This window comes from Adiantum capillus-veneris, chromosome 21, assembly GCF_014529385.1.
Source record: "Adiantum capillus-veneris isolate H3 chromosome 21, ASM1452938v2, whole genome shotgun sequence".
Classification (NCBI taxonomy): domain Eukaryota; kingdom Viridiplantae; phylum Streptophyta; class Polypodiopsida; order Polypodiales; family Pteridaceae; genus Adiantum; species Adiantum capillus-veneris.
In genome coordinates this window covers 139,846,796-139,861,381 of record NC_140951.1, presented here as the reverse complement: position 1 = coordinate 139,861,381, position 14,586 = coordinate 139,846,796, and positions in this window count along the sequence as shown.

Sequence of the window (14,586 nt, the reverse complement as noted above, 5' to 3'; positions counted from 1 at the left end):
CCACATCGGATTTTTATTTAGTGTCTCTTACCACAAGCTCTTCAGGTTTTGCGATACTTTCAAGCTTGGGTTTTTGTTTTTCCAGCATTTCTTGCGTGATTCTTACCAAATTTTGATAAGCTTTAAGCTTAGCCGCTTCCATGTCTGGATAATGATAGTTTTCCCATTTGTTTTCCATGTTTTGGCCTGCTTTAAGTCCTGCTTGGTAGGCTTTCAAGGCTGCATTAATAGGCTCAAAAATTTTATCAACCAAAATGTATCCTTCAAATTTCACGGTTGTTTTGATTTCACTTCTAGTTTCTTTCACCTTTTCATGGAATAGATTTTTTGCTTTCTCCTCGATTTCAACCTATTGTTTTTGTTTTCTCATCTCATATCTTTTGCTTCTTCTTCTTTTGATCCTTTGCGAGGAAACTTTTGTATTTTCCGAATCATCAGAGGAATTGTGTTTCTTTTTCTTAGCCTGGGCTTTAGTGATTACCTTGATTGGAACAATCGGTTCACTCTCAGATGAGCTACTCGATATCACTTGGACTACGTTTACTACTGTTTTACCCTTGTTTAAAGGATTTTTAGAACATTCTTTTGGAAAGTGTCCTCCCTTTTTGCAACATTGTATGCAATAGGCTTCAATTGGCTTGAGGTTTTTTTCAGGCTCTGGGCACTCATTTAATGATCTTTTGCACCACAGTTGTGACAATTTCCTGTTCTTGGCTTAATCATGGGTCTTACCATGGGAGGTCTGACACCTTGATTAGATACATAATACATTGGTGCGAGCTCTGGTGGAGAATAAGTCACGGGTTCTTCCATTGGTGGCGGATGTGAATTATACCAATCTCCCTCTACCACTACTGTAGATGGACTAGGCTCGGCATAGGATGTAACATGCACTAATGCTTGTTCATCTATGACTCTTTCGGAGTGCATGTACTTTACAGGCACTGCATTATGTCTTGGATACGGAGGTTGCTGACCCAACACAGGTTGATCTCTTTCCATACCCATCGGTGATCTTTTGAGCTTGGGCCATTCTAGGCTAACATCTGTACATCGATTGTCCTTGTGGCCTCATAGGCATGTACTGAACATTCCCATGGCATACCTTGGTCGGAAGTAGCACTCGTGGGTCTCATGGTTGGTCCATTTACTCTTGATTACACACCATTTTTGTCGCCTAATTGGTTGTCCCTATTGAGGTATCCCTTGTCCCGGTCCCCTCATAGGTGCTTTTTGCATATTGTTCATCATGTAGTTCATCCTTTTGAGCATGTCTTCTATGGCTGAAAGTGGTGCTACAGTAGCCGTTTTCACTTGTGCTGGTTTAGTTGAGGTTGTTTTCTCGCTTTGGTTATCCTTAGGGACATCTTCTTTGTTGAAAATATTACAATTGTCTCCTAAGTCAATAGTATCTGACACAAAATCTTCTAGGGCTGTATGCTTCTTGCTATAGAGTATTGAAGTTCTTTGTTTAGCAGTCCCTCTAGAAACAAAGATACGAGTCGTTCTTCTATAGGTATCTCTAGCCCTGGGCATCTGGCAATGTATTTTTTTGTTCAAGTTGCATAATCCCTAACAGACTCACCATGTTTCTGTTTAAAGTTGTAGATTTGAGCTACCATATTATGTTTGATCCCCATTTTGGAACAATCAGCTACAAATCCTTGAGCTAATGTGTTCAAGTCCATGATTGACCTTGGTGGAATGTTTTGGAACCATGTCAATGATTTTCCTTCTAATGTCATTTCAAACCCCTCGAATTGAGTATGGAAATCAAATATGTGTTCTTCTCTTAGCACTTGCTTAAAGCTTGCTAAGTGGTCATGGATCCCCTCATCCAGTGTATTTTCTGACCCATTTCTGAAAATCACCTGGTTTGACGCGTCTGTTTGGTTCAACTCCCGGTCTCCTGGCAGTTGGTCCTATTCCGAGTCCTTCAAACCAGTCTATTGGAAATAATGACTCATGTAGCCCTGGACTGGCCTTAGTGTCACCCGGTTTTCTTTGTGACAAGGTGGTTTTTGGTTTCTTAACATTATTGTCAGATGATCTCTCACGATGTTCATCTCTTGAAATTGTTTCTGGTCCTTGTTCCAATATCCAATCCCTTATGGAATACCCTTGGTATTTGGTTTGTTCTACCTCCTCAGAAGTCATCATAACAAAGTTGTTGTTACAATAAACCCTAAATAGGTGGGTTGGTAGGTCTGTTGATCCCTTATCTTTGATCTTGAAGATATAGATGATCTTCATTGCTGTTAGTTGTTCTGATTTGGCATGCGAAGTCCATAGAAGATCTTTTACGTTTCTATCCTCCCAACAATAGACTCTGATCCTAGGATTATCCGTACTAAGTCGTTTCAAAGGCTTCAAATATACTTGATCGTATCCCTCAAATTCTAAAGTTGGTGGTCCTTCTTTTGCTGACATATCTAGGATTATGGTGTTTACTTCTAACCCCCATTTGTCTATCACGTAAAGGGTTTTTGACTTGTACATACTGAGTCCTATTTCTGTCCATGTACATTTTTCCTTGTTTGTTTGCCCTGATTTCTTCTTCGAACTCAATACCATGGTCATCAACGTGAATAGCATACTCTTCGTTAGGATCGAGGTAAACCTGAGCTCCATGGTGAGTAGTCTTATAAAAAGAGAGTATATGATTATAGCGCATTGTCATTCCTTTTTCCGAATAAGTTGAGTAAGAAGACATTTCAGATGTTGAATCTGAAAAAGTTTCTGAGACTTCTTCAAGAATAGTGTGCAAGGAATTGCTTGATTCACGCTTTCTTCGGTGGATACTCTACTGGAGGTTTCTCCGAGTATGCCTTGATTTCCTAGTACACGACCAGATCTATGGTTCATATAGACTTATGAAGCCCTGGATAGAGTACTTACCTTTGGATTGACTTGCTGTCAATTTTCAATTGATTCGATTGCAACTTTCTGTCAAGCTACTAATTCCTCGTCGTCTGCAACCTGATTCCTGTACAAATTTGATCAAGTTAGCTATTCTTCTATAAAGACTGTATAATTTTTGTTAACTATTGTGATTGGTCTATGTGTATCACTTCAAATTGAGCTATGGGAGTTAGCAATTGACTTTCAGATTCGACTTTGACAAAAAATCAAAAAATCAATCTACAACTTGGAAACTGAGTGAACATGAGCCAACATGGATCCGATTGAACCCAAAATTGCCCAGTGACTTTGTATTATGCTGGTTTAACACACTACAAGTTCAAAAGTCAAAACTAATATCCCTGTGTAGCAGATGTAAATAATTGCGATTATTTACTTCTGCTAATTTTTTACACTTTTTGGCTTGGTTTGGAAAGTATACAACCTGTTCAAGTCCCTGGACAAGTTTCAACAAGTTTGGACAAAATCTGATCAAGTTTATCAATTGTTTTGTGGCAGAAGACCTTGATTTCAAGAATCTAGATTAAGTCTCACTTTTGTGATTCAGATTTAACCAAAATTGATTGTGGGGTCTACTTGATATGCTTGACCTTGTGGTATACTCAAATTTGCAAATTTGTCAATTTTTGAAGCAGATGTAAATAATCACGATTATTTACTCCAGCTATATTTTTGTAAATTTTTGTCCCAACTTTGACACAAATCTGTTAAGACCTCAAGTTAAGGTCTCTAACCAAGTTTCATCAAGTTTGGACAAGCTTTGGTCAATTGGTCATCAATTTTCTGTCCCCAGACTAACTTTGCAAATTTGGTCACAATTTTCAATCCAATGATCCAAATCTTACCAAATTTCGTTCGTAAGCTTATTACAACATGGTAAAGCTAGTGGTATGCCAGCTTGGTCAAAAATTTTGAAAAATGGGGCAAATGTAAATAATTGTGATTATTTACAACTGACAACTTTTTGCACCTTTTTGGTCAAGTGAGCATGCACACATGTTTATTACATCAATATAAGCCTATGAATCAAATTTCAATAAGCTTGGATAAATTTTTCCCCAATTTACACTCAAGATTCAAAAAGTCAATACAAACTTTAGTTTTTACCCAGTTTTTTGTCAGTTTGGTGATCCAAATCTTTTGTGTCTTTACAAAAGTTGTTTGTACACATGCAACGAATCAATGGTATGAACCTTGGCCAATTTGAGCTAAAAGTTAATAATCACGATTATTAACTTCAGGCTTGAAATGAACCAATTTTTGCAATTTTTCAATGGATAGTCTTTTAATGGTCTATTTTAAGCCTATGAATCAAGTCAAAACTTAATTTGGCCTAAAATGTCAAGAAAAAGTAAACGATCTAAGTTTTGGCCAACTCTTGAAATTTTTACCTCAATGTGTCCTTGAGCTTACCCACTGGTTCAGACAACTTTTAAGCTTACTCTCCAGTCGGATTGAGTGGTTTGGAGTCTTTTCATGCTATTTCTAGTCGTAGACCTGAAATTTTGCAACTTCCAATAACAACTCACAATGATTTTTTCAGAGAGAGCAATGTTTTGAGATCCACCTCAGATACTACTTAACCTACTCCTAGATTCTCATGCAATGGGGTTGTGGAAAGTGTCCACAAACACTTGTTTTCTTGTCTTTTATGGTTTTTTGCGCATTGATCTTAAGACTTGTCTCGTCTATCAATCATCCTCAAAATCCTAATCTATTTCTACAATCCTAAAGGCACTCAGCAAATACAATTACTTCCAAGCTACCTCTACACAGCAAAAGACGACAATCTTAGGCTATGCGGTTTCTAAAGAAAGTTTTGAACTCTATGCGATCCTAGAGGAAGTTAAAGGATAACTTCACAAGAAGCTCATGTTTTTCCCTAGTTTAGGTCTCTTCGATCCCTGGCAATAGCGCCAAATGTGGGACGCGTGTCTAACCTCACTATCCTATCTTATTGCAGTATTAGCAAGAACCACAATTAAATTGTCAATCCATGGGATGAAGCTGACTCGACTAGTGCATAGAGGCTACGAGAAGGTGTCAATCTCGTGAAAAACAACTAACAACTCGTATCTAACTCATGCTACACTCAAGGGACAGAAATCACTAAAAGCCAATCGCTCATCGGCAAATAAATCACATCCATTGCAGCATCAAATGACATCCAAACGTAATGAAACTTCTAGGAAATGTTTATAAGACCTAAGCACACATGCTTATGGTCTCAAACCCACTTTAGATCAAGTTCCAAAATCGCGATTATTAACGGCAGTGGATTTTTGACCTAGTCGTTTTCACCCCAGATTGCATCTAAATGCTTAGCAATGATGCCCCAATACCCCGCTTATGCTTAGTTTTTTATTTGAAAGTGTAAATTTCTAGTTATGATGAAATAAGGCCGCGAGTCGACGACGCCAAAAGCTACGAAATATCGTGATGTGTTTACGTCAAGGCGTAGAGCTCTTACCTGCAGTTGCAATGCAACAAACACGACTACAATGTGACAATTGGGGAGGGAGTAGGAAGCGCGAGAAGGAGAGAAGTGAGCACCGTTAGCTCACGTTGTGTATTTCATTATCCAAAAACTTAATAATAACTTAAAAGATTGGCTTTTATACCTTAGCCAAGGTTTTTGGTGGTCAAAACTAATAAATTGGGAGTTCTACCAAAGGTGGGTAATGACAGGTTGATACAATCTGGAAGCTTGTAGCCCCGGCTCATCAATTACAAGGTTTGCCCAAAAAAAAAGGAGTTACAATATTCCTGATTTATCAAAATAATAAGTGTTTTTACAATGAGAACTCTGAAAAATGGTATGCATTGTATTTGTGTTAGCTTGCTGCTAACACTAGCGAGCAGAATCAAGTAGCTGACGCACTATCACGAGGCCAAGAGCCAAAGCGATCTCCATAGCAACTCACAACAATGATCTATCTTCCATGATAAATGAGTATGCTACTGATGCTGATTTTAAAGACATTATGTCAGCACTTGCCTTAGGGAAGAAAGAGGAACCACCTTACAGGATGGTTATCTTCTCCATTGGAAAAGGCTATGTGTTACTCACTTCCTTCATGAGAAAGTGATGTATGAATCCCAATGAATGCTCCTCCCTATGCGGGGCATAGAGGGATTCAAGCTACTCTTTGAGGAGTAGAGACATATTTCTATTGGCCTACCATCAAAATGGACATACAAGACTATTATGTCAAAATGTGTGGTATGCCAAAAGACACAATATGATAGGGGGAAGCAACCTGGAAAATGCTGGATTGCTCCAGCCTTTTCCAATTTCTAATTCACCATGGGAGAGCATATCCATGGATTTTATCTTTGGATTGCCCAAGTTATCCATGGGAATACAGGAATATGGACAAAAGTAGACATGTTTAGCAAACAAGCACATTTTATACCTGTCAAAAAGATATTAAGGCACACCAAATGGCAACCCTCTTCAAATCCAAAATTTTTAAATACCATGGCTTGCCAACATCAATAGTTTCGGATAGAGACCCTCAAATGACCACTAATTTTTGGAAGGGTCCCTTTGAGAATTTAGGTACTAGGCTCAATTTCTCTTCGGCCTATCACCCAACAAACTGATGGCCAAAATGAAATACACAACCTTACAATTCTAGATCTACTTAAGACCTATGCTATCGCAGTAGATCAATGTACCTATCTCTTATAGAGTATGCATACAATAATACTGTCCATACTACTACGAGAAAGGCATCTTTTGAAATCATTGAAGTAAGACCTAAAAGTACCTTGCTAATTAAGGTACATGGGAAGATCTTCGTTGCCAATGAATATAGCCGAGACCTACAATAATCTTTCCAAAAGATTAAGGAGGCTATATCCATCTCACAAATAAGGCAAAAGGCTGTTGCTAACAAGCACAGAAGGTCCTTAGATTTCAAGGAGAATGATTGGGTCCTATTCAAATCTCCCAAGGCTCGATTAAGACAAGCAACGGGCAAAAATCCTACGAGCCACCAAAAGTATTATGCTAAACTAGCATATCAAAGATACTATGGTCCTTTTCAAACTCTAGAACCAATCAATGAGACGGACTATCAATTCAAGTTGCCCAACCATTGACTCATTCACAATGCTTTTCATGTGAGCCTACTTAAGTCTTACAAAGGAGAGCCAGCACAAGAACCAGTCATCGAGGACCCTCCCGAGATCGAGGATCAAGAAGAGGTGCTTCAACCCAAATTGATTCTTTGACATGAAGACAAGGTACTTACACATGGTAATATTATCTTATTGAGCTCAAAAAATATCCTTTTGAAGATGCTAGATGGATGCAAGGGGCACATTTTAAGGATAGTATGAACCTTGTCAATGCTTACAATGCTACATTAGAGTAAGCAAATGTAAATACTTTTTAAATGAAAAAAATAAAATTTTGTCTTATAAGAATAATTCTCTTTTTATTGTGCACAAATTTAAGTAGTATGCATACTTAGAATCATGTTCTTGATGACGACGTCTCTCAAACACCAAGTAGAATTTGTCACTCTACTTTGGAAATATGATGTGGACTCAAGAGCAAACATGCTTGCTGTAAGACTAAGTCTCCTAAGCACCAAATGGATTATTCATCCATTCTAGAATGATGTCATAGGGTAAAAAGGGATCCTCTAGCTCGCTAAGAAACATAGACTAATGAATACGGCTTTATCTCCTCTACCTCATAGTCGAGAATGACTATGATTTTAAGAGAGAGATAATGTCATACATCTAATATCTAACTAACCCAAATGATTTTCTCATATTAGAGTGATCATTTAATGTGGGAGAATAAACGGGAAAAAGAGTTAGAATATAGACACGTGCTTATGGATCTATCTCAACACGGAGCCAAAGTCAATGGGTCCAAATGGGATATGGTATATCAAAGAGCAATGCTAGCTAATGGAGCTTGAAAGAACTTAGGTTTAGTTTCATTAAAGACCTCCAAAGGTTAGTGTTAAAGTTCCTTAGACCTAGGACCTTAGGCAAGCTAGGGCTAAGCTTGAGGTGAGAACCCGGCCCAAGCTTGAGGTGCTTGTCGTGCTTGCTCATTAAGGTGCTTGAGGTGCTTGTCATGCTTGTTGAATATGGTGCTTTAGGTGCTTTTCATGCTTGATGATTAAGGTGCTTGAGGTGCTTGTCATGCTTGATGAATATGGTGCTTTAGGTGCTTTTCATGCTTGATGATTAAGGTGCTTCAGGTGCTTGTCACGTTTTATGACTAAGGTCCTTGAGGGGCTTCATGACTAAGGTGCTCAAGGGGTGAGGTGTTCCAAAGTCAACATGGATCCCCACACAGTAGCATGGCATCTAAGTACTCATTCACTTTCTCAACCAAGACTAAATTTCCTAATACTGTTTTTGGCACTTTTTCTCCCTTCACATTTTATTTATTCTGTTGTTTATGTTTGAGTTGTTCCCTTGTTTGGTTTAGTTCTGGATAAGGCCATACTTTCCTTTAGTCTCTTTTTTTTTATTCTATCGTGCTTTGCTTTCCATGATTTTGGTTGAGTCCTCACTGACTCATTTTCAAACTCAATTTGTTCTGGACGTTCTAGCTCAGCCTCCACCGTCTTATGTTGGCTAATTCCTAAGCTTGAGCTCTAGTAACCGCCTTAACAAGAATTATTGGCTCTGGCTCAGATCCTCTAAAACAAGGTAAAACTCCAATGACAGTCATAGTCGCTCTTCCCTTATTGTCTGGGTTTTTAGCATATTTTTGGATGAGGTGATCCTTTGCACAACCATCACAAAACCTAAATATTTTTGTTCTTTCTTCCTTCTATGGGAAAACTACCCCAATGGTCACCTCCACATACATAGCATGGACCTTTTGATTGGGCATATGTGGTGCTTCCATTGGCTATCATGCCCTACGAGGATATCCTGTAGGTCTGTAATTTTGGTTTGCTATGAACATGAGCGTGTTTTAATCCACTGTTTATTGGTTTCTCATTGGTTGAGCCACATATGAGGGTCATGTAGCCTCATTTGCACTTGCCAAAAATGGACAATCATCAGTGACATATGCTACACCCTGAGGATCTCTCCAATGAGTTTCTATAGGCTCTTCATAATAAACCATTGATGTCATCATTTGTTGACTCTCATGAGTGGTTCTATCGGCTGTGTGTATCTAGAAATTTCCTGATTGTCTTGAGGTAAAGGCATTTGTTTTCCCAACACAGGTTGTAGTTTGTCTTCTCCTTGTGCTACGTTGTTGGGTCCTATCTGGTACCTCTTGGAGGTGGTGGTAATTGTTGAACCGTTGGAGGTCCTATGGCCTTTTCCTCACATAGTTTTGGTTGTAAAATCACTCATTTGTATCGTGGTTAGTGTGTTTTTTCTCAATTGTGAACCACTTCAATACTCTTGGAGCATTTGCTGCCTGTGGCTGCTGTAGTCGCCAAGTTGGGATTTTGTCAATAATAAATTGTAAAATTTGGCATTAGGAGCTACTTTATCGTTTAATGAAGGCATACAGATGCTTTTTACATTTTAGAGTTAACCTTGATTATTGAGAAGAGAATTTCATGCACTTCATGGTAAATCTTTGTCTTCTGACATATATTCTACTGGTGTTAAATCAAGCACTAAATTCTGAGCTCGTGTACAATGTATTGGCCGATCACACGAGAGTGGGTATTGACTGCTTTGAGAGAATTTACATATCTCTTCATCATATACTTTCTCTCTTTGCAATGTGCTATTTAAAAGGATGGATGTGGGTGTCGAGTGTGTGCTATGTTTGTGTAATCATTTCCATGCATAAATGAACTCTCATTCCACAAATTTTTTGTCTTGTGCATGGTTTGATGCTCGAGTTCATTGGCCTTTTCATTACACTACATGAAAAATTCTTTTGGCATGCATGTGAGCTTGACTTTTAAAAGTACCATTGCCATTGAATTGGCTATTGGTCGAGAGACGTTATGCTTGGACTCACTTGCTTGTTATACTTTAGTGCTTAAATTGAATAAAAACTCATGGGAAAGCACAAACATTGAGCTTCTTGATAGCAAAAAGAGATCACTAAAGCTCGGGCTTCACATTGATTGTGATTTTTAGTGCTTGATATTAACGTAAAATCATTGCATAGCACTAATTGGACTTCTTGAATGACCATGGGATAACCATTACTTTTAGGCTTGTGATTGATTGTGAATTCCTTGGGTGCTTGATGTGCATGTATAAATGCTTTAGCACTAACAATTGTGCATTGTTTTGAAGGGTTGTGAGAACATATGAACTTCCTTTGATCCAAGAAGGGGTCAACATTGCATCATATTGCAAAACTTGGCTATTTAGAGCCATTCCAATTCTTTTGACTAAAAGTTGTATACATGCTAGCTCATAGCTTGGTCTAAAGTGAAAATGTTTTTATTTGAGCTAGTGTTTACCTAACTTTTTTGAGAGCTTTCAAGTACAAAATTTGGCTATTGAGAGCCACTCACTTCACTTTTATTCCATCAAGTTGCAGTCATCTCTAGCTCTTAGATTGCTCTTAAAACAAAATTTCATGTGAGCTAGTTGTTAGCCAACTTTTTGGAAAGCTTTAAATTGTAAAATTTGGCTTTCAAGAGCCACTTCATTTCATCAAAGTTGTATTACTTCTAGCTCTTTGCTTCTTTTAAATTCCATATTTCAATTGAGCTAGCACTTAATCAACTTTTGAATCATGCATGAGAGGTTTTAACATTGCAAAATGTGCTTATGAAGAAGCACTTTCTCTCTCATTTTTGTTGTGTATGCATAGATTTGCTACCTAAAGAGCATCATGTGTATAACCAAAGGCATTTTTTTCCCTTGGGTTTTTTCCCTTTGGAATATTTGGGTATCAAAGACCCTAGCTTTAGGTTTTCATTAATGTTTTTTTGGTGTGTTTCTGGCTTTCAATAAAAGGCCTTTGGAGCTTGTGTTTACACTTAGCTTCAAAAGGCTTGGATTGTAAATAAAAGATTCAAGAAACTTCTATACACAAAGTGGATGCTTGCTCAAGGATGTTCAAAAGAGCATGAATAGGTGAAATCCTTCCATGATTTTGCTCTTTTGTTCATCTCTCCATTATCTATGATTGGCTTAAGTAATTTTTGCTTCTAAGCTATGGTTCTTTCATGTTCAAAAGCTAGGCATACTAAAGTTTCAACACTTTGCTTTGTGAATATTAACTCATCAAAAAATTAGGTTTTATGTGTGCTAATCATAGGTAATTGGCCTTGATCTTAGGTTAATATAGGTTCATTTCTCATTATTCCTAGACTCTTAGTGATAGTCTTAATACTCTATTCATTTTTAACATGACTTAGGCTATGATTAGGATTTAGTCCTTTAGTCCATTTGCCATTAGCATCTCATGTTGGAAGCAATAAAAAAGTTTTTAAAAATGAAACAATAAAGCAAAAAAGTGTCAAGAAAATGTAGTAAAAATGCTACTAGACACATGAAAAAAAAAAAATATATGTTATGTTGTGTCTATGTGAGGCCTAGCGCCTTATTGGCACTTGACAGGCGAGGGGGACCACCTTGGATTTCCTGGTCAAGGCCCTAAATCGATGCCCTGGGCTGATAGGGGTTAGTCGTCGCCTTGGTAGGCTAGTAGACTTTTGAAACACCATCTTGAGGGTTCAAGGAGCCAAGAGTCGTACCTAGACTTGCCTTGGGGTGGTCGCCTTGTATTGTGATTTATTTTTTTCAATGAATGACAAACAAAAAACTTCCATGAGCTTCAAAAAGATGTGACAATGTAATAATAGATTAGGATCTTTTTTATAGCACTTAGACATGATAGAATTGAATGATTTTTATTAGTATTGGTCACATAGTTTTTAGGCTAGTAGCTTCATGACCTTGCATTAGCCTAGGGTAACTGATTGCTCATGTCTCATGCATAAAACTGAAATTTCAAGTGGTTTAATCTTCACCATAGTTTGAGTTTTTTTTTCTTTATGTTGTTTAGTTTTTGACTATGATTCACCCATCTTTTAGAAGCAAAATATTCACTTTGCATGATTGTTCATTGTACTTCATGTTTTTATCTTTGTTGGCCTTTGATGTTCATTACTTGTTCTTCTGTTTTGTAGTTCAACATTTCTTCCATGGACTTGCTTTCTACCATGTCACCGTGTTTTGCTCCGACACACGAGGACATGCACCAAATTAGGAAGGGGGAATGTTAGCAGTGGTTAACACAAGCTACATTGATTATGCATCAAGCGGGAGATTTGCTATGGATGTGTGTAATATTTCCTACTCACTTTGTATAAGGTCTTTGGCTCATTGGGAGTTCCAAAGTTGTATATGCTAGCTAGAGGGCTCAAACTTAAACCCATAGTAGAAGGGATTGTGGTAAAAGCCTTTATAAGGAAGCCTTTATGCAAGGAGGCTTCATTCTTGAGTATCCACTTTTGAGAGCTCTCTCTTGAATGGATGGCCTAGTCTTGAGCTTAATGCTCATGCTTAAGAGGCTAGTGCTAATCCATTGTAATTAGAGAAGCATTCTTAATCTAATCTCTGCTTTCTCATTAGTCTTAATTCTTCTATTCCATTATGTCATGAAGTAGTTTCACCCTTCTCATTATTCTATATTTGAGTGTGTGTGATGACTTCTTACTTATTAACCACTCCTACCCTTCTATGAGCAATTGATTTGCGATATTTAACATCTCTAATTAGGTTGATTAAGTTGGTTCTTAATCTTGTAAATAATGTATGTACCCTATTGTTTGCTTGTGTGTGGATGGGTTTTATGAAACTCTAGCACCATTCACCATGTGTGTAGCTTTTGATGAAGTGCCTTGATTGGCATGTGGTGATTGGAGAGGCCAACACCAATGCAATTAGCGTGTGCTTATCAAGAGTGTATTCAGAGATTCTAGTCTATGGTAAGTCAAACTTTGGTGGGCTTGATGTGTGCAGGTGATGCTTGATTGATGATGTGATTAGAGTTAGTGATTAATGACTAAGCTCTATTGCATTGGATGAGCATACTCTTGAATCCTCTCATTCAATACATCTGATGCTCATGCTTGCCCCCAACAAATAACGAAATTGATACCCACATCAATTATCAAAGAATAAGAGCAACAACTGCAGGTCTCAACCATGCTTGTAAAGAGAAAATCATATCTTCAAGGACGACAACAAAGCTCCATCAAACAATGGCAAGTCAAAGAACAACATATAAAAACAACAAGAAAGCAGTGACAAACTCATCAAGAGAGCTATCAACAACAATCATAAGTATCTGACACAGTGATCCAAATTTGTTAAAATATCACAGAAGACTTGAGTTACAATGGAATTCAAGAGAAAGTTCCATCAACGCCCCAAAGAAGCTCAGTTTTGATAAAGGAAAGCAACACCAAAAGCCATTTTCACTTCCAAAAGAGACAAGAAAAGGTGAATGCCCAAGAAACTGTAAAAGTGTCTTGACAATAAAAGTCCAACACACGCATCAACGAGTATACACCAGATATGACTCCTCAAGGATGGGAGGAGCGTCATCAACTGTAAAGCAGTTTCAAAGACTAGCCTTGAAGATAAACTTGAAGGAAAATCTAAAGACAACCCTACCTACCAGATTTCGCATGGTTGTGTTGGGACAACACTAGCTAAGAAGGGGGAAATGTTGGCAGATTCACTAAACGAGAACCCACTTAGCCAGACACTTAGCCGGACACCACATTTGTACTCTATTATTTTTTCGAGCTAGTGTAGCTACACTGTGTATAAATCATGATCACGGAGTAGCAAGTTGATTCCCTGAGTTGTAATTCTATCATGATATGTGTAAAGGCCCATGTGAGCCGGTCATTGGCCATTTAGAAAGCCCTAGGTTTCAAGGTCAATAAATTTAATGTGAAAAGAAGGGCTTATCTTTTGAAGAGAAAAGAACTATGTGTATGTACGATCAAGCGACCAAGCAGCTACAACTTGTAATCACCTGAGGATGGAGTGTTGCCACTTACTTCTTGTCACAGACAATTGGCTCTGGATACAAGTATCACAAGTGAAACTAGAGATTTAGTGACCTCTTTTTGGAAATACGGGATGAGAGTTTCACTTAACAAAATGGATAATTGCAAGCACAGGATTGAGGCAAATTGTGTCATCAAACATCCCATACATCTTCTAGATGACTCTCAAGTAATACGTTTTTCTCACAATGCAATTTTGGTGGCCTTGGTTTTTGTTGGAATGGTGCTCACAAAATTTGTAGTCTTTAGGCAGCATTCAGATTTGGTTGTACAGTTCCAAATTGGTAGTTTTGTTGCCAACAATCACTCTAGGCCAAATAGTACCAGTTTGGTACTTTTTGGGCAAAAATCATTGTAGGTACCATTTCCCAGCTCCATAGCACTAATTTGGTGCTTCTTTGGATTTTGCATGGTTCCCAAGAGGATGTACAATACAATTTTTTGGTTGCAATGCCCAAAAGTATGTATGCAAAATTTTGGTCATTGCAACCAAAAAATTGTATTGTACATCCAAATAATACCCAATTTGGTGCTATGCAGGTTACTTTAGATGCTATGCAGGTTACTTTAGGTGCTTCTTTGCCCCCTCTTGAAGCACCTTCTAAGGATGTTTGTGAAGGATGTATTTTGGGTAAGATGCAACATTCAAATTTTCCAAAGG